Source organism: Paramisgurnus dabryanus, chromosome 16, assembly GCF_030506205.2.
Source record: "Paramisgurnus dabryanus chromosome 16, PD_genome_1.1, whole genome shotgun sequence".
NCBI classification, from domain to species: Eukaryota; Metazoa; Chordata; class Actinopteri; order Cypriniformes; family Cobitidae; genus Paramisgurnus; species Paramisgurnus dabryanus.
Genome location: NC_133352.1, coordinates 19,766,931 through 19,789,535, shown reverse-complemented (window position 1 = coordinate 19,789,535; position 22,605 = coordinate 19,766,931). Strand labels below are relative to the sequence as shown.

Below are 22,605 nucleotides of genomic sequence, written 5' to 3'. Positions count from 1 at the left end.
CGGCCCGTCTCCTTTTCCAAACCGTTTTTCAAACATCGTGGACTCCGCCTTTAAGGACCAAAATGAATTATTAATATTTAATCCACACGAGAGAAGCAGACCCATGAAAAATAGGCAGAGTGAATCTCACGCTTGGACTACATTCGTCAGTCTGTCCTGCTGAGGAAAGCAGTATTTCTAACTCAAGCAAAGACTGGAAACCAAATTAAAAATGACTGCCGATAGACTAAAGGGAAAAAGGCATTGCCAAACGAAGTTTGCCAAAACAGCCACTACTTTCCATTCGGCACCGGTCGGCTCTATGAAGACATCTGCTGATGACACACTTTGGGAAGGCCTGCTCAAGCAGAGACTGCTGGAGAATCGCTATAACAAGATTGAACCACATGACTGCTTGCTGAGGGAGTCTGAAGCAGGCTCCCACACAACCTGCTGCCAAGCAGGGTGCCACAAAGGCGAACAACCACCACAAAGATGCCCTTACGCCACACTACAGGATGCAGCCTGCTCGGCCACGGTGGCACATACCATTACAAAGTGAAATCCGGTCAACATGTTATTTCTATTTTCATTCGGGCATCAACTCGCCAGCCAAACAGAATATCCATTCCACCATGGGCTGCGATTCCTCCTCAGAGCCCTATTTCGATCTTTTTTCTATCGCTATACTGTAAGCCACATGGGCAGGACAAGAAGAAGACTGTCATGCTTAAAGTGTCCTACACTATAATATAGACAACATAGTATTTTGACCTTCACCCGAAAGCTGAAGAATGCTGCCTTTGCAGGCACAATCCTGTTTACTGAGATAACAAAAAAAGTAATTTTTTAAGTGAAATTTGGTGCACTCTTTACCATTTATGATATCTCACAATCCTGTGTAGGAGTATTGATGGATGTTGGAAAAGATTAAAATGGCAGCTTAAAGAGTGGTTGAAAGAAAATGAATTTAAAAACATCATTTTTTTTTTTTACATCGATTACTTCTGGTTCCATCGTCCCAAAGTTAATGAGTTTATAAATGGAGTTTGGTTGAAGCCTAAATAAGATTTTTGGTTAACATAAGGTCATGATATTTTTACGTTTATCTATAAAACACACTCTTTAAAAGGGTGGTTGCTAATGACTGCAGACATAATCGGGGAATTTAAAGGTCACGTTCTTCCTGATCCCATTTTTCAAACTTTGATGATGATGAAAATGATACTGTAGAGCATGAATAAGACCTGCAAAATGATAAAGCTCAAAGTTCACTGCCAGGCGATATATTTTCTTTAACAGAAGTCCCCATTCAAAGCCTACAGTAAACGGCCAGTTTGGATTCCAGCCCTCTACTTCCAGGTTGAATGACGTCAATACAACAGTTTTTGACTAAACTCCGCCCACAGGAATACGTCAGTCGCCAGCTTTGGCTCAAACGGCTCTGCTAAGCTAAGCTGCTGTCGAATCACAACACACTAAACAAACTACACAATCAGAACTTGTAACGTATTTCCGAAAGAGGGACTTCATAGAAAAAGGAAGCCATCAGCCCGATTGAAGACAGTGAAAACAGCACTATATAGATAAGTAACTGTGTGAAAAATATCGCGTTTTTTAACACGTGAAAAATTAACATATATTTAGAACATAGTTATATTGTGCACTGTAAACACAATCAAAGCTTCAAAAACACAGAAAGAACGGGACCTTTAAACATCATCACGCATGAAGATCTCAAAAACAATAATATTTATTAAAATAATTCATAAAAGTTGTGTTAATCTTTTGAAGATGATCTTGTTGGATGAAACGTGCAAGTGTCATAAACTTTTGTTAAAGTTTTTTCAGTATTCCAAAGTTCTATGTGAAAATGTATAGGCTTTTTGGCGAGGGAACCAGTGTCCAGCTAAGTTCCAGATTGGCCTACAAAAATATGTCATCCCTCAGCACTCTATTTTGTGGAGAAAATCCACATTCTGCAACTTTGTATCAGTAAATTTCTTAGTTGTGTGAAATCACCAGTAGAATAAATGTAGGCGAAATGGAAGCTGCCTTGACACTATTATTGAGATCAAATAGTTTACTGTACACTTTCTTACCTGGTTCCTACTCTTTCTTTCTTTCTGTGTGTCGACTCCATCCTGTTCTCTCTCTCATTCTCTGCTTCTCTGACCTCCTCTCTCCCTCTTTGTGCTGTCAACCAAAGACAATCATATTAACTAAACATATACTATATTTTTTACAAAAAAAGCTGACAGCCAGGTATGCATTTCACTCTCTCACCTGAACTTTGTCTTTTTTAAGTATATCCATCTAGAAACAGGAATTACTACTGATTGAGGGTTTCTTCAATCATTGTTCATAAATTTACTATAAATATACCAAGCACAGTGTGCAAGCAGACAGAAACAGAGTGCTAGCATTAGCCATTAGCTGATCTCTGTTAACACTTTCACAATAATAAAGAAGCCAATGCAGTGCTCTCCGTCATAATATTCAGAGTTTTAATATGCACATATTTACATTTTCCCATGTTAAACGCTTCTCCTTCGGTTTTACTGGTGATGCATCATGCATGCCGCCACATGGTGCAGTGTTTCGCAACGCAAATCCAACTCAGGCCCTAATGTTTTGTCAAAAGCCCCCTGATCTTTTGAGGATTGAACACGTTTATGGTTAAAAAATTATAGATTTTATTATTATTACTTCAAATTAATTGTCCTAGTACACAAAATCCGTATGTTTGCTGTAGATCAACGCTTTGTAGATTCGCGTGATTTATTCCGCTCAATGCAGCTGTGAAGTTCGTCATGTCGAGTAAACAGTACAGAATCTGTTTTGGCCTGCAGGTGGCACTGTTAACAACACACAATCATTAAAAATCATCTTCCATCAGGTAGGCTAATAATAAAACTTTCTGAATTCCTATTAACTTAAAAGCTTAATAACTTCTGGCAGCTTATGATGTCAATGTCTATGTAGCTTATGTAACTTTAGTCAATAAAATGAAGGCCTATGAGAAATACTATAGGATATAAATGCACTTAGGCTACCAGCTATTTTTCTAGGTTGAAATAATCAACCAGGCAACAGAATATATAGAAAACCTAAATCAAGATAAAAAAAAAACAAGAAGCTACATACAATAATAAGATACATAAAATGAAAAAGAGATACGAGGAATGGAAATCCCATCCGACCCTAACGCCCCTGATTTCGAACATTGGAAAGTGGCTGATGAGTTGAAGCAGGTGTTTTATATAAGGAGACATCTCAAACATTTTAAAAGACTGACCTAACGTAGCCCACAGAACAAATTTATTTGGATAACAGTTACGTGAAAAGATGCGTGCTCCCAGAAGCCACCCCCTCTCCGCCTGTGAGTATTAAATAAGGTGATTAAAATTATTAAGTATTCCCACTATTTTTTGTTTTGTTTTGTTTTTTAGTATTCAAACTATTTGTAAAGTACGACCACACTCGTATTACTCGTATTAGGGGTGTTGTTTCATTATTATTTTTTATGATAATCGTTTCGTTCATTTTTTTATGATTCACTTCGTATAAAATATGAATTCGCCAACCCGTAAAATATGTAGCCTACCGCAATTCCCGTGAGGCGGGTCCTGTGCTCACGTGATCAGGCTGTTTCAGTAACCATGGTTATTTTAAATAAAATATTCAAGTTAAAATTACTATTTAAGATTTGAATCATTGTCTGTTTCAAAAATATCATGTCTTGTGATTTATGTTTTTCCGTTCATATTATGAACTTAGATTTTTGCAAGCTGTGGTTTAACCTAATTAGCTAAATCAAAAGCAAAACAACACTAACGAGTCTGGAAAGAAAGGGCAATGATAAAGGAACTTGGGAAAACTTATTCTTATGTTTGACAAAGCTACAGTAAAGAGTAGAAGCAGGGGGTGCTGCAGACACTGTCAAACTATTTACATCAGCATATGCAACAACCCTGAAATATGACAGCATTTGATTAAAATATTATCACAGCATAATAATTCTGAATTAATGGATAACATGCATAACAATCTTCATAGATCATATTTTTAGGTCAACTATTTTTCTAAAAGTTTGGAAGGTTATTTTGTTACACTTTTAAAAGTTGTAAAAGTTTTTCTTTCTTCTGTAAAAATAATGCAGCATTTTTGTCAAATCAACATATATTTTTATGTTACATATATTTATATATTTTAAGTTAAAAAATTTAAACTTGTTTCTATAAGTTATGTCAAATTATCACAAAATTGTTTAGGTTTAATTGGCTTGCAAAACCAAGTTGTTTTTAAATTCATGCTGCATTTTTTGTTTACAGTGTAGTGGACATTCATCTATCATTGCCTGCCTTAATTAATTGCTAAATAATGAAAGGAGTGCAGTTTCTCCAGCAATACTGTGGTTAAAAAATAAAATCTGTCAGTGCATCTTCTATAAAGTCAACAATAGTTGTTTTTGAAATATATCTCTGTGTTGGTAATGACTGAACTGAATAATTAACCGTCATAGTAAATCAACAAGCAGTCAATCAAAGCAGCAGTTTTTCCTTCTCTTTAACTGAGGTCAGGAGGGCAAGTACAAAGGCAATGTGAACATTTCATGTGTTCCTGAAGAGCGATATCAGTTGAAAATGCATGTTACCTTCAGACAGTATTTGGCAAATGTGCCCCATGTGTGATTCTCTTAAGCTTGCCCTCCTCGGCTGACCTCTCACCTCTGCTCTCTGTCTCTCTGCACTCCAGGTCGGAGTCACTGCACAAACACAGATGAAGGCGTGTCACCTTTCTCCAGCATGCAGACATGCAAGCACAGGTAAGCCTGGCCCCGACTGAGCTGCTGGCCAGCTCCGACCCTGCTATGGACCAGGGGTCAGGCTTGTGGCCCAGCATGCATCTGGTCCTGGTCACATCAGGTCCATGCACCCCAGATATGAGCCTGCAGACCGATGTTGTCTGAGACCTTTGATGTGTTCCTTAGAGAGGTTCTGTTACTGTGCCTTTAATTAACTCCATCAGGTCTGAGAAGACTGCCACACTTCACTATCTGCCTAATCTTTTACAGGTGTCTATCACAAACACATCAACGTCAGGATGAGCCGGTTGTGAGTCTCAGGTGCGTAAAGTCCAGGGAGGGGGGGTCCTTGCACCATACTTGCACTATTTGGCACTGTTATGCCTGATGCACAGAGGCAGAGCTAACACAGCCCAGTTGCAGTGTGGATGCGAGAGACATAGTTGAGATTCACAGTTCCATCTCTATGACCAACATGTTCCCAGCTTACAGCCAAGCGGGTGTGAAATTATGCTAATATATGCTTTGCGTCTATCATATTTTGGCTAAATTCATGGTTCAGTTTTTTTTAAACATTTATATATATGGTGAAATGTTAGGGTGATCTTTCACGATTTCATCCTCTTTACTGTGCATTGGATTTTTTATAGTTTGTTAATTTTTAAAGGTTTATTATGTGAAAGTGCAGTTAAGAATTCATTTAAGGAGCACAGACAGCTATTTATCCACTTGTCGTCTTCCCTCCAAAGTTAGTGGATTACTGGACAGCAGTCCACCAGAGATAAAATAGGCGAAGACTCCGTAAGCATACTAATACCCTGGATTCATTAAATTAATAGGGGCCATATTCCCCATTACCATGGGTTTGCAGATGCCCTTTGAGTTTGCCGGGGCTAGAGGCTGCACAGCACTTTAAAAGGCCTTACCGGCTTATTGAGCGCATTTTAATACAGTCCTTTTGAGGCTCCTGGTTGGATGCACAGTAACTCTTTGCCTTTAAGTTCCCGCACCTCTCCATGTGATCTCGCCAGATAGCCACGGCTGTGTCAGATCAGGCCCAGACTGCACATACACTGGGGGAATGGGGAGGGCCATGCAAGGCAAATTAGACCAGCGGTGTTCGCTTCTAAGTAGAGGCCATTCTTTCCTGAAGACGTGAGTCCTTGAGAAGCAGGTGCTCAGGAGCGCTTTGATGTGGAAAGGTGCCCAGTTTAAGGCTCTGAATCAGGAGGCTTTGGGAGGGATTCAGTAGGATTCCCTTCGGTGATCAGCGGGAGAGATGCCCTCTCGTTGGTCAGTTGCGCATACTGTACAGAATTAATTACACCGCTGTCTTCATCCTCCAGAACCAACATTGAGAATGAAGTGTCATGTCAAGACATTTTTGAAGACGCCCGTTATGACTGTCATACCCCATTCAGTGCTAAACTCAATCAAACAGCAATACGTGATCACAGCCTGAAAAAAAAATCAAAAGAGTCTTCAAAAATCAACAAAAAAAGAAAATCTTCTGAGAACAACAATATTGTTTTCCAGTACAGATGTGCCTTTGTTAACCTTTCAAATTTTCAAATAACTAGAACTGACACACAGACAAATAGCACTGACAAGAACACATGCTACAGTTTGTGTCAGATATGAGCTTTAAAAAATATGTTTGACTATTTTGGTAACACTTTACAATAAGGTTTATTAGTTTACATCAGTTAATGTATTAACTAACATGAACAAACCATGAGCAATACTTTGTTACTGTATTTATTAATCTTTGTTAATGTTATTAACTTTTAATTGTTTGTTCATGTTAGTTCACAGTGCATTAACTAATTTTAACAAGATTTCAATAAAGTATTAGTTATTGTTAAAATTATAATTAACAAGCTTAATAAATGGTGTATAAGTGCAGTTCATTATTAGTTCATGTTAACAAATATAGTTAACTAATATTAACTAATGAACCTTATTATAAAGTGTTACCCATATTTCTTTCCATATAAACAGTATGAAAATCTACTCCTGCTTATGGTGAGCACAGAATAGGGATTGACTAGCTGTACACTCTTGGCAGCGATGCTGAATAACTTTTTCTGGGTCCCATAAAAACTTTCAAAACTTCTAAGAATAACAATTTTTAGTCTGTAGAATTCCTTTTCTACTTTTGATGTTAAAGGTGCCTATAAGGTTTTTTTCAGGTTGTATGGTTCCATGAAAAACCTTTTAAGAATGAAGCACTGGGACCTTTCAAAAACTACATTTATAAACATTTAAAAAGATTATTAAAAAATAGATTTATAGAAAACTAGATTTATTATGGAAAGATCAGGCAATGTTTTTTTTCCAGAATACACTTATCTGTCACACGTTCACAGCAGTTTTAAGAAACCAGACTGCTGGTGAGTGTCAAATTTATCCAGTCAGTGAAATTAAATAAACAGTTAAATATAGTGAACAATATAGTGTACTGTAAAGTTTGTAAAGCAGTTGTAATCATCTGAGATGTAATCCCTGGTCTGTGTGATTTAAATTGCAAACATCTGACATTTCCTATAATACACACTCAGAAATAAAGGTACAAGAAGGTACAAAAGTTGTCACTGCACTGGGGCAGTACCTCTTCAAAAAAGGGACCTTTTGAAATGGTAATGTCCCAGTGAAAACCTCTGAAAGTGTATAGACATTTGTAATTGTAAAAGTTGTTATATGCAATATGAATATGTGTTAAAGGCATAGTTCACCTTAAAATGAAAATAATTTTTTCTGATGAACACAAAAGAAGATATTTTGAAAAATGATGATAAACATACAGCAAGTAGTGACCATTGACTTCCATAGTAGAAATATAATTTATCAAAATATTTTCTTCATAATTTATCACAATACTTTCAAAATATTTTTTTCCTACTATGGAATTCAATGGTCACTATCTGCTGTGTGTTTACCATCATTTCTCAAAATATCTTCTTTTATGTTCATCAGAAAAAATACATTCGTCCATGTTTAGAACAATATAAGGACGAGTAAATGATGACAGAATTTTCATTTTACGGTGAACTGTCCCTTTAGTGAGGATAGATGTGGGGATGGATCAGCATGTTATTCTGATAAATAGTGTTAAAATGTTCTGGTCAAAAATCACCAATGGCACTAAAAATATATAAATAAATCATATAAAATATTGTAGTTTAACAATCAAATTAACATACATTTTTAAAAGTAGTGGCAGAAAGCCCCAATGTAGTGTATTGGATAAAGCCGTTTTTTATTTTACTTTTAATTTAGAAGATATATTGTACTTGTCATAATATATGATATTAAAGTCGTGTTCTTTGAAGCAATGCAGTTTGTAGATAAATTCTGGCTTAGTTAGAAAGCAGACACAAACCCCACCCCAACCTCGTTTTAAACCGGTTTTCTTCTTTTGGTCTTTGCACAGTGGTGTGGCAACTATGGATCACAGGTGGGTGTCTGCCTCTACCAAATAAGCTTCCTCAGTAAGGACGGGATTTGGCGCTGTTATTTTTCTATTAGGGCGGAATAATGCTAAGCCTTCAGATGCCATTTTTCTGTTGCTATGGTAGCCCATATTTCCTGCAGGGTTGCGACCCTGAATGACTACTGCAAAGCCAAATACCAAAGACCCTATGAGGATTAGAAATGCTGCCTTACAGTTATGGAAAACAGGGCAAATATAAACGAACCCTTAAAAAGACTGAATGACAACATAATTGAGTCAATCTTTCTATTTTATTATGCGAATTGAAAAATCATTTGTCACCTCTCCAAATCCACGTTTCCACGTCCATCTGTTGGTTGATACACCATTTGGCTCCGATTTCTTTCTTTAGCCAAAATGTTAACAGTCATTTTGTTGAAGAAAAAAATCCTGTTTACCAATGAGGCACTTGCACTAAACTCTCACTATAGTAGCTACATACAAGACGAATATTGAATGCATTTTGAGAAAACCGTAGGCTACTTTACGGTAAATAAAGTGTTAACTTACAAAAACAAGAAATGTCCATAATGTTCAATGGTCGTTAATAGTATCTTATTTAAGCGTGAACAGAGTATTTCGTGTTCGTCGTATTTAAAATTGATTTTATAAACAACAATGGTAAACAAAAGATAAAATTCATAAAAAATAATATACAAAATAAATTAATTTATTATTAATCGTTATTGTATATATTATTATTATTATTATTATTATTATTTGTAAATGATCTCCTCACGCATTAAGTTTTAAACTTGCAGACTTGATGTCCTACATTGACATACTACTACAAAACTTTATTATGTGTTTATGATTAGAATTGTCTTAAAAGACAACCCAGCTTTCCTGAAAGAGAAGACATTTTTGGTTTCCTGTTTTTTAAACAAAAAATGTCAAGAGTTAAAAAAACATCACGCAGTTGATGTTAGAAAGTATAAGACTGACAGCACTGAGCTCGCATTGCTCAACAGGATCCAAATTTGAAGGAGGCACAGTATTTTGGGTAGGCTATCAGATTGCACCATGAAAAAGTGGAGAGTAGTATTTGATGGAACCTGTTAAACTTTACTCTTGGGGACTATAAGCTATTTCCAAAACTTTGAAGCTGCTTGGATCATTAAGTTTTCGCAGTCTCTTAACTTCGGATTGGAGATTCAAAGTTTGAAAAACGAGATCAAATGCTTTTATTTCTGACTAAGCACACCGAGATGTCCTGCTGTTAAAGGGGCATTTTTGGAGCTGCCGCTTAACCAAAACGTTCAGATTTTGCTTTAAACGTAGAGATACAGCTAGCTAAATCTCCTTTTCCTAAGTGTGCCCCTTGAACCATTTCAAGTGCGCAGAAGGATGCAGGACTAACGCTTAACCTACCTGTGCGTGGTTATTTGAACCCGAGTCTTTGCCAGGTGACACTGATGTGGTGTGTCACCAGCTGTTCATCGAGTATAGTTCAGACAGTGTGCATACATCCGACAGGATATCGCCCCTGTTCTGCCACCCTGCGCTCAGCTGTTTTAAAGTCACAGTTTTCCATACTCGGTTAGGTTTGACAAAAATGACATTCAGACTTTAAGAGCACTCTTGAAGTTGTCTGGGAGTGTGATTTCACCCGCTTTGAAGTACAGTCCCCCAGAGAGCAGGTTTCAGCATCCTGCTCCACCTAACCCCAGTGCTACTGAAGAACCCTATTGCTCTGACTGCTAATGAACTCCGTTTTGTGACATCTTATTTCACTCCTCGAAAAGTTTTTTTCCCAGAGTTTTTATATTACATTTTATGGATGAAAACTTATTATCCATTATACTTAGTCGGTGGTTTCTCATCCGACCTGAAGCAGTCAGAGTCAATCAACACAGCTAGAATGACTAAAATATTGCTGTATTAACAGACCAAATAAGCACTTAAAGCAAGTTATAGTTCAGTTTGTAAGTTTACTTGCATAGTTATATCGCAGCAAGGAAAATAAGTTGTTTAACGAAAAAACTGCTTTTTATTTTATTCTTGAATTGGTGATATTTTTTTTGTTAAAATTATTTTATTATTTAGTTATTTATTATTTTCAATTGCCAACATCACAAGTCAGAATTGGGTTTTACCTTTCTGTGTAATGTGTCTTTTATTTTTGTGAAATATGCTTTTACATAAAATTGTATATGTCCTTTTTGACATGGTAGCATAGAAGAAACGTAATAGATTTGCATTGTTATATGTTGTTTATTTAGTTAACATATATATATAATCTGAAATAAAGTATGTCATATATATTTAAAAGCCCTGTAAAATTACAGTGTAATCTTGTTTAGTTTTTGTCAGCAAGAAACGTATTGGCTTTCCACTCGTCCGCCTGTCCTCGACATCTGGATTAAATACATTCATGAAACCAAAAATGCTTCAGATAGTTGGATTCTGTTCGATTTAAAGTTAAATAGCAAACTATTCTTTTCATTTTTTCTCTTGGCTTCTCTTGAAAAGTTTAGATTTTTATACCCTATTCCATATCAATTTGTTTAAATTATAAACTTAAACAATTCGATACGATTTTTAACTACATGGTGTCTTGATAAAAAATATTGTGTGTACAATTTATGTCAATCAAGGGTAATTACTTTGGAGCATTAATAAAACGTAAAAATTCAGACGGACAGGGCTATTTGGTAACCTTTAATCCTAAAAGAGTATTAAAAAGTTATTAAATAATAAAAAAAATGATGGAAATACTAAATGGACTACAAAGTTGTGCTAACATTGAAAAAAGACAATATAAACGAAAATGTATTATGGGTGTGTAAAAGTAATGATGTTTACATTTTTATAACGATTATTATTATGCCACAATTTTGTAAAACTCCCGTTATACGTTTGTTTTTTAAATCCTTTCAAAATGTATTTCTGCTTGGGACAATTTCTGTCATATAAACCACATTTCAAATTAAGGTTGGCACAGATGTAATTGGGAGTGGTGATATTCAACAGGTCAAAGAACACAGTCAATGACACTTGTTAAGATCAAACAAAAAAAGGGTCTTTAAAATGTATAATTGGCCGTTTCGATTTAATAAGATGCTCCAATTGGACAAGAGAAAAAAGGCAAGGCCCTCCTCTACACCATGTAAACACAGCCCTATGTATTGTGTAAATTACTTGGATTATCTCGCCTTTGTGTGCAGAACAGTGGACTTTCGATATATACACATGACTTAATTCAATTCCTCTGCCAAGCCACTTCAGTTTATCTTTTAAAACCAAAGATTAGGAACCGTCACTCCCATTCTTTACTCGGGCAACTTAAGGTAATACAAAGCGAAAGTTTTTTTAGTAAACCTTAAATAATATTTTTGTAAACCTTAAAGAGACTTTCTTCTCTCAATAAATATTTTTTCTTTAATATATACATTTATGTGCATTTATATAAAAGGCAAAACACAAGAAAGCTTTTGTTTGTTCTGGCTGATAGCTCACTGACAACTGACAAATATTTGTAGTACGATTTGAACAGCTTAAAACATTTACGTTGTTTACGTTTCCCTCCGGCAGCAGCATCTGAGATCTGGATATCATGCCAAATCTCTACTAATAATCAAATACATCTTTACTGGTTTGTCAAAGAGTGTTTTACTGAAGCAAATCAGTAGGCTATATTAAGCTCCAGTTAGTTGTCATTTGAGGATTATTTTCGTTAACACTGTTTGTACAATGACTGGTGCACAACTATCTGATGGCACGAAGAGATGTCATATAAATTCTATCGAAAACAGTAAAACATTAATGAAATATAACGAAATAGAGGCCAGGAAAATAATGTTATTTAGTCTATTAATTTCTTTGAACATGAATTTGTTTTACATTTTCTTTTCTCCGAATGAAAAAACATTAAAATGAAGGGCCTTTTTTTCGTAACTTACAGCTGACATGTCTGGCATCTTCAAACACCTGTTGTCAGTTCTTCCATGTAAATTAATGTCACTTAAGCATCCTAACGAAATTATATAAGGGGAAATATTTTTTTTTCTTCATGTGTTAGGCTTAGAGTGATCAATGAACTTCGAAAATTTTTATTATGAGAAATTCAGTCTACCCGGTGATTCAAAACAAGTCAAAGTATTGAACATAAAGTGAGCGTGCGGATGTGTCAGGGTCCGAGGTAAGGACCGCTAATGAATAGGGTGTCTTTCTGGAAAATGTATGCCTTCTGGCCTGCCAAATGTCTGTGGTGTATTTGTAGTTGCGGGCCTGCATCAATTTGGGGAACATATGAAGTTGATACAGAAATAGCCTACTGTCCGAATAAGTCTACATTCACACGACAAAGAAATTATCAAAGAATCCTAAATTTGTCCCAGATCAATAATGTTAGCATCAACAAATAATTAGGCGCAAACAGCACTTTGAAAGGAAGAAATTATTTATGGACCAGTTCTAATTATGTGTTTGCTGAATGTAGTCAACACAGCTTTGTTATCTAGAGTTGGGTTTGTATTTTTAATGCAAAGAAATTAGTATTTTTATTAATAAAACATCTATAAATGCCCACGTGAATTGAGAAAGTGTTATGTTGTTCTTACTAATTATCCTCATGCCAGTGGATCCCTAGCAATAACTTTTAAATATTTGGTAAAAGTCTCTAAGCTCCAGGCATACTTACACTTTGAAGTTGAGAATCTATCAAATTTGTTGTGTTTACTAGATTTTGTGGCCTAGTTTTATTGCATGTAGGTCCACAAATATACAATTTAAAAGGTTTGTCAAAAAATGTGCTGCTTTGTAAAGGGTTGTGAAAAGTTTAATCAGGTGATAAGGGTTCATGCAGACCTCAGAATGAACATTTAAGAATGTAATATAGCAAATTTCTGATATAAACCTAAACAACTTACCTCAGCCGGAAAAGAGAAATATGAATATAGATTATAAGGCTCACAGCTGTAGAGCTGAATGTCTTTTTGTCATTACTACCAGTGATGAGTTTGAAATGTTGTGTTTTTTGGTTATGGAGAGCTGACGTACCCATAGTGAGTCTCATTCCCTTTTCATTTTTCCTTAATTTATCTAATGTAGGGCCTGATATTTTTCTCCAAAAGCTTGAGATAACAGATCTGGATAGTTTTTGACTGCTTGAGTACTAATGTTAAGCTTTATGTAAATGTACCAAATCACTATTGCGTGATGCAGATGTGTTTGTTTTTTCACATACACCTTTTTTTTGTTAAACATGATTTCATTCAGTTCATTTCAACATTATGATTTTAATCTGTTGACAGTACACTGTCAAAAATAAAGGAACAAAAGCTGTCACTGGGGCAGTACCCTTTAAAAAGGTCCTAATATATACCATTAAGGTACAAATATGTGCCTTGTAGGTACCAATATGTATCTCTAAAATACCAATATGTACCTTTGAAGTACTAATATGCACTTTTATGGGTATTAAAGTGTACCTTTTTGAAAGGGTACTGTCCCAGTGACAGCTTTTGTACCTTTATTTCTGAGAGTGTACTAAACTCTTTAAACGTTTTCATATCAGAATGTCAATATTGAGTGTGTAATAAAGAACTTTCTTTTGTTGTTATGTTCTTTATTGTGTTATGAATAAAAAATCATAAATTTGTTTTTAAAGATAATTTAAAAACAACTTGTACTGACATCTCAACATATATCTAAGGTCTAGTCCTGTAAACTTTAAGACATGCATTTTAGTTTGGGACTAAGCCCTTTTCAGGAAACCACTTTAATAAGTAGCACAGTTAAGAAGCACTAAACAGTTCATGGAACAGCAAAACTTTTATTTTACAAATTTGTAACATTTCAACACAACTTCCAAAAACCTAAATATACATTTCAAACTTTTGATCTACCTTATATAATTAATCCAGAATTTAGCCAGGTGGTGTAGCTTGATTGTCTTCATTCTTTTACTCAAGCACCCTTGCAAAAATACAATCATATTAATTCGTAATCATAACAATTTTATTAAAATATTAAACATTTTGAATATATAAAATCAACATAATTTAAACTTAAGAGTTTTGAAATAGGTTTGAACCCAATATAAAAATGGTTTCCTGCATCATCCTACACTAAGAAAAAGGTACAAAAGCTGTCACTGAGACTGTACCCTTTAAGAAGGTCATTCCGGAACAGATATCTACCTTTGAAGCACTAATATCCACTCTTGGAGTACATATTTGTACTTTTCGAAAAGGTACTGCCCCTTCTGTACCTTTTCTCTGAGTGTCTAGCAACACCAAAGTCATATAGATTTCCAGGGGATGAACATACTGATAAACATCTAAAAGATTAAACCCAACGCGATTTATAAAGTGGTGGATGTAGCTTAGTTGGAAGAGTGTTGCATTATCAGTGCAAAGGTCATGGGTTTGATTCCAAGCGAACGCACATATGTATTAAAATGTAAATGCAATGCCAGTTGGTTTGGATAAAAGCATCTGCCCCTGCTAAATAAAAACCTGTGATTGAACTGCTGTCTGAAAATAGTTTAGTTACTGATGTATAGACATTGTGACATCATCTCTGTGTGTCAACTAACCCTGGTTGCCTCTATATCTATTAACTTCCTATACGTGTATGTGTGTGTTGTCTCTGGCCCCATTAGTTGGGTTTAAAGGTTTAACCTCTGTGTCAAGGAGCCACATCCTCAACTCACACTAGGCCTCATTCCATTCCTCCTATGGCACGTTAGTGTTTCATTTCTCCTCCCACACATTTGTCCTAAGAGGGCAATTAAGGAAACAAACGTTTTTCCCCAGATTAGGCGGCTGCCAGCTTTGCATAATGTTATGCCAAGTGGTAACAAACCGTGATTGCTCTTAATTACAGGCACACTGAAAAAAAATGATTCATTTGATTCACTTATAAGGTGTCTTTAAAGTAAGTGATTGCGCACGATTAAATTATGTAAATTGAGATAAATGCATTTAGTTCAACTTCCAGAATTGTTTTTAGTAACCTTAAAGGGATAGTTTACCCAAAAACAAAAATGACCCCATGATTTACTCATTCTCAAGCCATCCTCGATGTATATGATTATCTTTTTCAGACAAACACAATCAGAGTTATATATAAAAAAAAATGTCCTGGCTGTTCCAAGCTTTATAATTGTAGTAAATGATACTTCTGACTTGAAGCCCAAAAAGTCCACCTGCTCAAATGCTACATCCGTCATATGGAAATGCACTCTCTCATGAATGCGCATCAATCGTTACTGGAAACTAGTTATTTTAGTTTGTAGAGTTTTAAATATTGATGTTTTTCATACAAAATCACATTGACTGCTCTCAGAAGGCCTTTATTAACACCCTGAAGCCATGTGGAGTACTTCTGTAAAGCATGGATGGATATTTTGTGCTTCAAATCAGAAGCACCATTTACTAACATTATAAAGCTTGGAAAACCAAGGACATTTTACAATATAACTCTGATAATGTTCATTCACATGAATAACGTTGATCATCTACATTGATGATGCTTGAGGGTGAGTGAATCGTGAGGTAATTTTCGTTTTTGGGTGAACTATCCCTTAACACAATAAAATTAAGTTGATCTGAATATTTTAAATTTAGTAATGCTACTATAACCTACCCATATTAGTTTAACTTAAATTCAGAAATATACATCACAATTATGGTCTCTGCCACATGCTACAGCCACAGCACACATTAGCAAGCTAATCATAACTAATACTCAACACTGTAAAAAAATATGCAAACGACTTGGTTTTGCAAGTTAATTCAACCTACTATTTTATGTTTTGGCTTGTAATAAGTTGACATAACTTATAAAAGTTGAAATTGTTTAACTTAATTTGTAAAGTTAGAGTAACAAAAATATATGTTGATTTAGCTAAAATGTTGCATTGTTTTTTTTTTTTACAATGAATAGAAACAAAAGCTGATTATGCAGCAACACTCAATAACTGACGTCAAAGAGACTGTTCTCATCCTAAGCAAATGCTCTACTCATTAGCAAAATGGTAACCTTTTAAAAAACACAAAACAAAACAAACTCTTTTAAATACTAATAGAAAAAAAAAAACTAAATATTAAGTCTCACTCTTTTCTCATCATGTTTAAAAATGCATAAAATAATGTTATTTTGATATTTATGCAAAGCATACTGGGAACTAGAAATTCCCACTCAGTCTCAAAAATACTGCTTTAATTCAACACCAATTATCTAGTCCCACTTTAAATGAATCAAGTTCACATAAGTTGGTTTAAAATATAGCAGTTATAAGGGCACCTATTATGCAAAATCCACTTTTATAAATGTTTGTTGGCAGGGTGTGAACACACCCACCCTACAATGAAAAAACATCACACTGATACACCCCTCCCACCCCTTGCCACTGACTGACAGTCCTGCATACCCAGTGTTGGGGGAAACGCATTACAAATAACGTGCTTTATGTAATAATATTACTTTTCTGAAGCAATAAGTAAAGTAACCCATTACTTTATAAATGTACACATTAATATTTGAGTTACTTTTTAAAAAAGTAATGAAAGTTACTTTTCAGTTTAATTAATTCCATTTAAAGAAAAATTATGTACCGAATTAAACTGAACGTAGTCACGTAGAATAAAACACTGAGCGGAAACAGTTTGAGTCAAAAATGGAGATGGCAGGCCATTTTTGCAATGGGAGTATGCAATTTTTGAATGCCGAACTTCTCAATCATAAAAACACCTGCAAGGCCTGAACGAGATCATGCCTCATCCAAATAAGAAAATGTAACACAAAAGTAACAAAACTTTCCATGAAAAGTAACTACGTAACGCAATTAATTTGTTTTTTGGGGAGTAACTTAATATTGTAATGCATTACTTTTAAAAGTAACTTTTCCCAACACCATACTGTAGTTTCCACCCTCAGAAAGTTCTACACTTTCCGCCATATCTCAATAGTGAGATACTATTGTCTCCGACAGGCATCAGATCTATTTTAACGGAAAATGCTTACTGTGAGTGAGGAGCTGTAGCTCATTTGCATTTAAAGGTACACACACAAGAACAGCGCATTTTGCTCCCAGCCAAATATGGGCATTTTGGACATGTTATAACAAATAATCTGTATTTTGAACTGAAACTTCACAGACACATTCTGGGCACACATGAGACTTATATAACATCTTGTAAAAATGGGCATAATAGGTGCCCTTTAAAATCCCAAAACATCGGAATGTATAAAATGAGCAAAATTTCATTATAGAAAAATTTAATTAGGGTCAAAAGACTCTTGAAATTTTATTTCAGTGCACTATTTTAAATCAGAAAGTGCTTGAGGTCACGGTGGCAGGAACACACCACAACCTAAAGAGTGAGGAGACAGTCATCTTTGCATGTTTGTGAGTGTATATTTCATAGAGGAACAACAGTGGAATAGAGAAAGATAGAGAGAGTTCAAATATGTGTAAGAGATGGTAAGGAGAGAAAGTGAAAGACAGAGTTGGACGAATTAAAGCGACAGAGCTTAAATAACATACCCAGATAAAAACCCTTTTATCTGTCTTGTCCTTTATCGTATGAGTGCAGCATGTAGCACTACAATTTCATTTTAATCACTGAACAACTGCTTAATGTATGACTTCTATGCAACATGGCATTCCGCATCCAGCTGGAGATCAAAAGCTGACTCCAGTCAAGTAATTTAACACAATTACAGCTCCATTACCATCTATAATGCAAAGGGAATCGGTAAAGTAATACCCTGACCACCATAAACCGTAATAGCTCCAGAAAGCTTACCGCTGCTAACCGCATATATCTCCCTCCATTATGAGAAATGAAATAATAATGAGAGATAAAGGAATTTGTCTTGTAGTCTGTAAAAACAAGCTGTGATTGATGGGCCTGCGTTGGTTTAGCTGCAGAATCTGAGGGGTTAATACACTGAGACTGGCTTTAGCAACTGGTTTATAATGAAGAGTTCATGATTCAGGATCCATCCAGAAGCCCAAATCTGTGACAGACTCTCTGGAAATGTGACCTTCCATATGGGACGAAGTGATAATGGCAGCTGGTACTCTAGATATCACAGTCATTTCATAAACATGGACAGTCATTGTCTGATCATATCATGAGATATGGACTGGAGCAATTATGATTTTTACATTGATCTCCATATTCAACAAGATTAAAACCAGGTCTGTTTTCATCTTAATTTTAAAGATAGATCCTACAATAATTTTCCACTACATTTTCTGCATATCCACCTTCCAACAACAAAGATGAGATGAGTAATGACAGATAAAATCACACACAGTAGGAAAGGATAAAAATGACTTCAGAGATGGATTTGCACAGATTGTTCTTTTTATTATCATTAACAGTAATGTGATACACATGCCTCCGGTGACCTTTTCACAGTATTACATATTCCCAGCTGACTCATTCATTAGTATGGCAGCGCAAACAGAAGGCAGAACTCAGCCATCCATCTAGAGAGCGAGCGAGAGAGCTACAGAAACAGCCAGAGAAAGAGAGAGAGAGAAAGAAAGAGCGCGTGTCACGCAAAAGCTCTTAGCCCTGGAGGTTGGAGGGAGAGGCACTAAAGCGTTTCATTTGTGATTTGGCACATCTGACAAGATTCATCCGAGGCTGATCATATGCCTTCAATGAATACATTTTCCAGAATCAATGGGAGAGTACTGTAGAGCGCAATCAAAGGCACATTAATTGTCTGCTATCAAGAGCTCCATTTGGAAAAAATCCCATCTGTGCCTTTTGCATCTGGCTGACAGGAGGAACACATGGTCGTTTTATATGTCAACAGCTATTAGCAGTACATTTCAGCTAAATGACAAATAAAATATAGTTATAGGTTGAAATAAAGCTTTGTAAGGCGCTAAACGGAAGCAATGGATTCGTAGATCATGTGTGACACAGAATATGCCAATGTTTGTTTCAACCAGATTTACTCAATGTACTTTGAAAGAAGCTAATTAAAAAGATCATGTAAAACTTCACTTGCAAGCGACTTATCATGGCTAGCGTGACAAAGCTCCTCATTTTTCTTACGCACTTTGTTTCCATGCCTTGGCCCCGTGTTTACCCGATGAGATTTTACACTTGAATGGCACTTGGTCGCTGCAATATTTCCAGTCATGGCCCCATGTTCTCTCTTCCCAGCTCCCGAAGCTTTTTCCTTTAACAAGCCAATAAACTCCGGAATGGGTGACACACTAATAAAAATGTAAACTTCTGGATAGGTTATGGGTGGCTGACAGTGTGTGAATGTATGTGAGCATGCGTGTATGTGTGTGTGAAAGAGGGAGAGAGACAGTGAGAAATAACACGTGCGTGTGTATGTGCGGCTCTATCCTGGTCAGATGCTTGATTTCGAGAGCAGTGGAACATACTCCTGATCCTCCTGGTTGGATTTGTTGGAATGTGTGAGAGGGAGGATTTTAGCGCCATGTGCCCAACGCCAAAGAGATGCAGACTTCACGCCATCTGTCTCCCACATTCGCTCCTCTACTTGCCAAACTTGCCTTTTTTCTCTCGGTCTCTGTATGTCTCTCTCGTCGTAGCCCCTTTCGTCCCTCGTCACAGAAGTAAAGGGACATAGAAGCATCAAGTCGTCGACTGTGGGGCCGAGGAAGTTGAAAAGCTTCACAGCGATATTAAAAACCCCATTGAGTTGTTCATTTTCATTCGTGGCCCGAAAAATTACATTTAATTAGACCGTATTAGCCTGTTCGGCGTATTGACAGCTGCGTGAAAATAATTGCCTGTTCTTTCACCATATGACCAACATTTCGCTGAAGAAAGCCACAGTGTTCATATGGGAAACGTTGTATGAATAAATATATGGTCCACAAAAACCGCCCATCTACTTTGTACTGAAATAAAAGATTTTAAAATCTTACAGAAAAACAGTGATGTGGAATAACGTTGTGGAGTTACCTGACATGAATCTGTATTGTGTAATGGTCGAGAGGCTTCTTCTGCATTCTGTAATGAAAGAAAAACAACAGCATTATGTCTAGTACAATCCACACATTAGCTTGACAGAATAACTGCGTCTGCTCACGTGTGTAAAGAGATGCGGAATCAAGTGTTGCTTCATTAAAACCAGACCAGATCCTCTCATCAGATGAAGCAGATTGCTCTGATGGGCTTGACCTCTGGCCCTCACCCCATGTGGGCTGCTGGACTGACATTGAGCCAGCTCATAGACTGCCTTGGTCCCACTCAGCCAGCTGAAGGGAAGAGAAGGCAATGGTGGCCTGGGCGGCCCGTGACCCTCGCTGAGCTCCAGGTGGCAGAGAGACAAGCAGGGGGTCTTTGATGGCGACCTCTGGTCATTCTGCTCGAATGGATCTTACCATTGATCTGGCCTGCCATGGTAGGGAGGGGTGCCAGGTGCCCCCCGTGTGGTAGAGGATGAAGCACAAGCCCAAGTCGCGCTGGAGGTGTGCTGACCCCACAGTTCAGCCGAACCAGAACTCATGGGCCAAACTGGAATGCCTACCTCATGACAGATGGGCATGAGATGGCCACAGCAAATAGTGCTGCTCTGTAATACTGCAGTTCTGTTTTATGCATATCTACACTCTGTCACTCTTAAACATAAAGGTGTTACAGGGTTATTTACAGCAATGCCATTGAAGAAGGATTTTGGTTTCACAAAGAACCATTCATTCAAAGATTCATAAAAGAAGAGTTTGCCCAAAAATGAATTTACTCACCCTCATATTGTTTTAAACCTGTATGAGTTTCTTTATTCTGTTAAACATAAAAGAAGATATTTTGATAAAGGATGGTAAGGATGATAAAGTTGATGGTATCCATTTACTTTCATAGTAAGTTATATACTAGGGAAGTCAATACCATTGACATAAGGGTGAGTAAATGATGACAGATTTTTCATTTTTGGGAAAACTTTTCCTTTAGCAAACAATTCGTTCTACAAAGAACATTTTGTGAATATAAAGGTCCTTTGAATGTTAAAGGTTTTTCATTGAACCATATAGCCATGTGGTTCATCAAAAATGTTTTTTCTATGGCATCGTGTAGCACTTTTATTTTTGAGAGTGTATACCCATGTTATTAAGTACTCTCTGGAAAAATATATACTATTTACTCCTATTTTGCAATTATCTTAATGTAATTTGACTAGAGTCTGATTAATATTCTTATCTATTTCATTTGGGTTCTCATCTGAATATTTACGTGAAGACAGAAAAACAAACAAATTTACCAGCACATATAAGCTAAACCAGTGGTTCTCAAACTTTTTCAGTGTGCGGCCCCCCTTATGTATGGTGCATTCCTTTGTGCCCCCCCACAGAAAATGTACGACAAATTTGTTTTAAAACATAATTTTTTTATTAAACAAAACAAATTATACAAAGTAGTGCTGTTGGTTAGTAGCCTCATTTTTTTAGGTTTAATTACACACAATTCATGATAAATTTATGTATTTTATAAAATGTCTGGCACCATCTCGATTCCCCTCCCCCCGCCCAGGGCCCCGGCCCCCAGTTTGAGAACCACTGAGCTAAACAAAAAACAAAGACCACAACAAACCTGCATGCAAATGTTTTTTCATCCATGCTTTGTAAATCTCTAAAATCTGTATTTTCTACACGTGACCCTGTCTGTAAAATCCAGGCTGAAGTCTCTTAATCAAATTGTGAGATTCTGAGCATCAAAGTTTGATTTCAATAATTGATTTCACTTTGATATCACTTCTTTGACATGGCCTCACTCAGTCAATATTCAAGATTTTAAGGTTATTTTTCACAGAATGTTCCTATATAGCTTGATTTTATGTTTAAAAAAACAGCAAATCACTAAAAATGACTTCAGCTGGGTTTTTACAGGTAGAGTCACATATGTTTGGATGCATCAGTTCAGAAGCACATACTGTAGGGTAAAGAGTATATAATCCCAACACACACCCCCCTGCTGCCACAACACTGGAAAGAGACAGATAAAAAAATGAGCGAGAGATTGCACAAGTCATGTCACCTGTGTTCCTTGGGCCCTTTACCAGCACTGGGTTCCACTTTGCCCCCTCATCTCCATATGCTCTCTAATCACAAGTCCATAAACACAGTCCTAAAGACCTGCGTTAAAGACTGAGAGGAGAGTGAAGAAAAACAGCATCCAAAGAGTCAGAGGTAGTCTGTGTGGTATTATTAATAAGGCATTAAAAAAGAGAGCACTTCAAAGCATACAGGAGCCATGCTATCGCACATGAAAGTAACATAGTATGGCTTAATGTCTCCTAAGGCGTGTTATGGTGATGCAGCTTTGATTTGAAATGCATTGTGTGGCAAATGGATTTTCACTAGTGTGGGGTGAGA

The 22,605-nt window shown here is 36.3% G+C and overlaps 1 long non-coding RNA gene across 1 annotated transcript in view; it reads right to left on the bottom strand.

Annotated features, from left to right (window-relative positions):
- Positions 1-4,379: 4,379 nt before the first annotated feature.
- LOC135756293 (uncharacterized) overlaps positions 4,380-22,605 on the bottom strand; it is a 106,545-nt gene continuing 88,319 nt past the window's right edge. Inside the window, exon 4 of the long non-coding RNA XR_012335248.1 lies at positions 4,380-6,244. This is a non-coding gene — a long non-coding RNA (uncharacterized lncRNA). The remainder of the gene's footprint in view (positions 6,245-22,605) is intronic.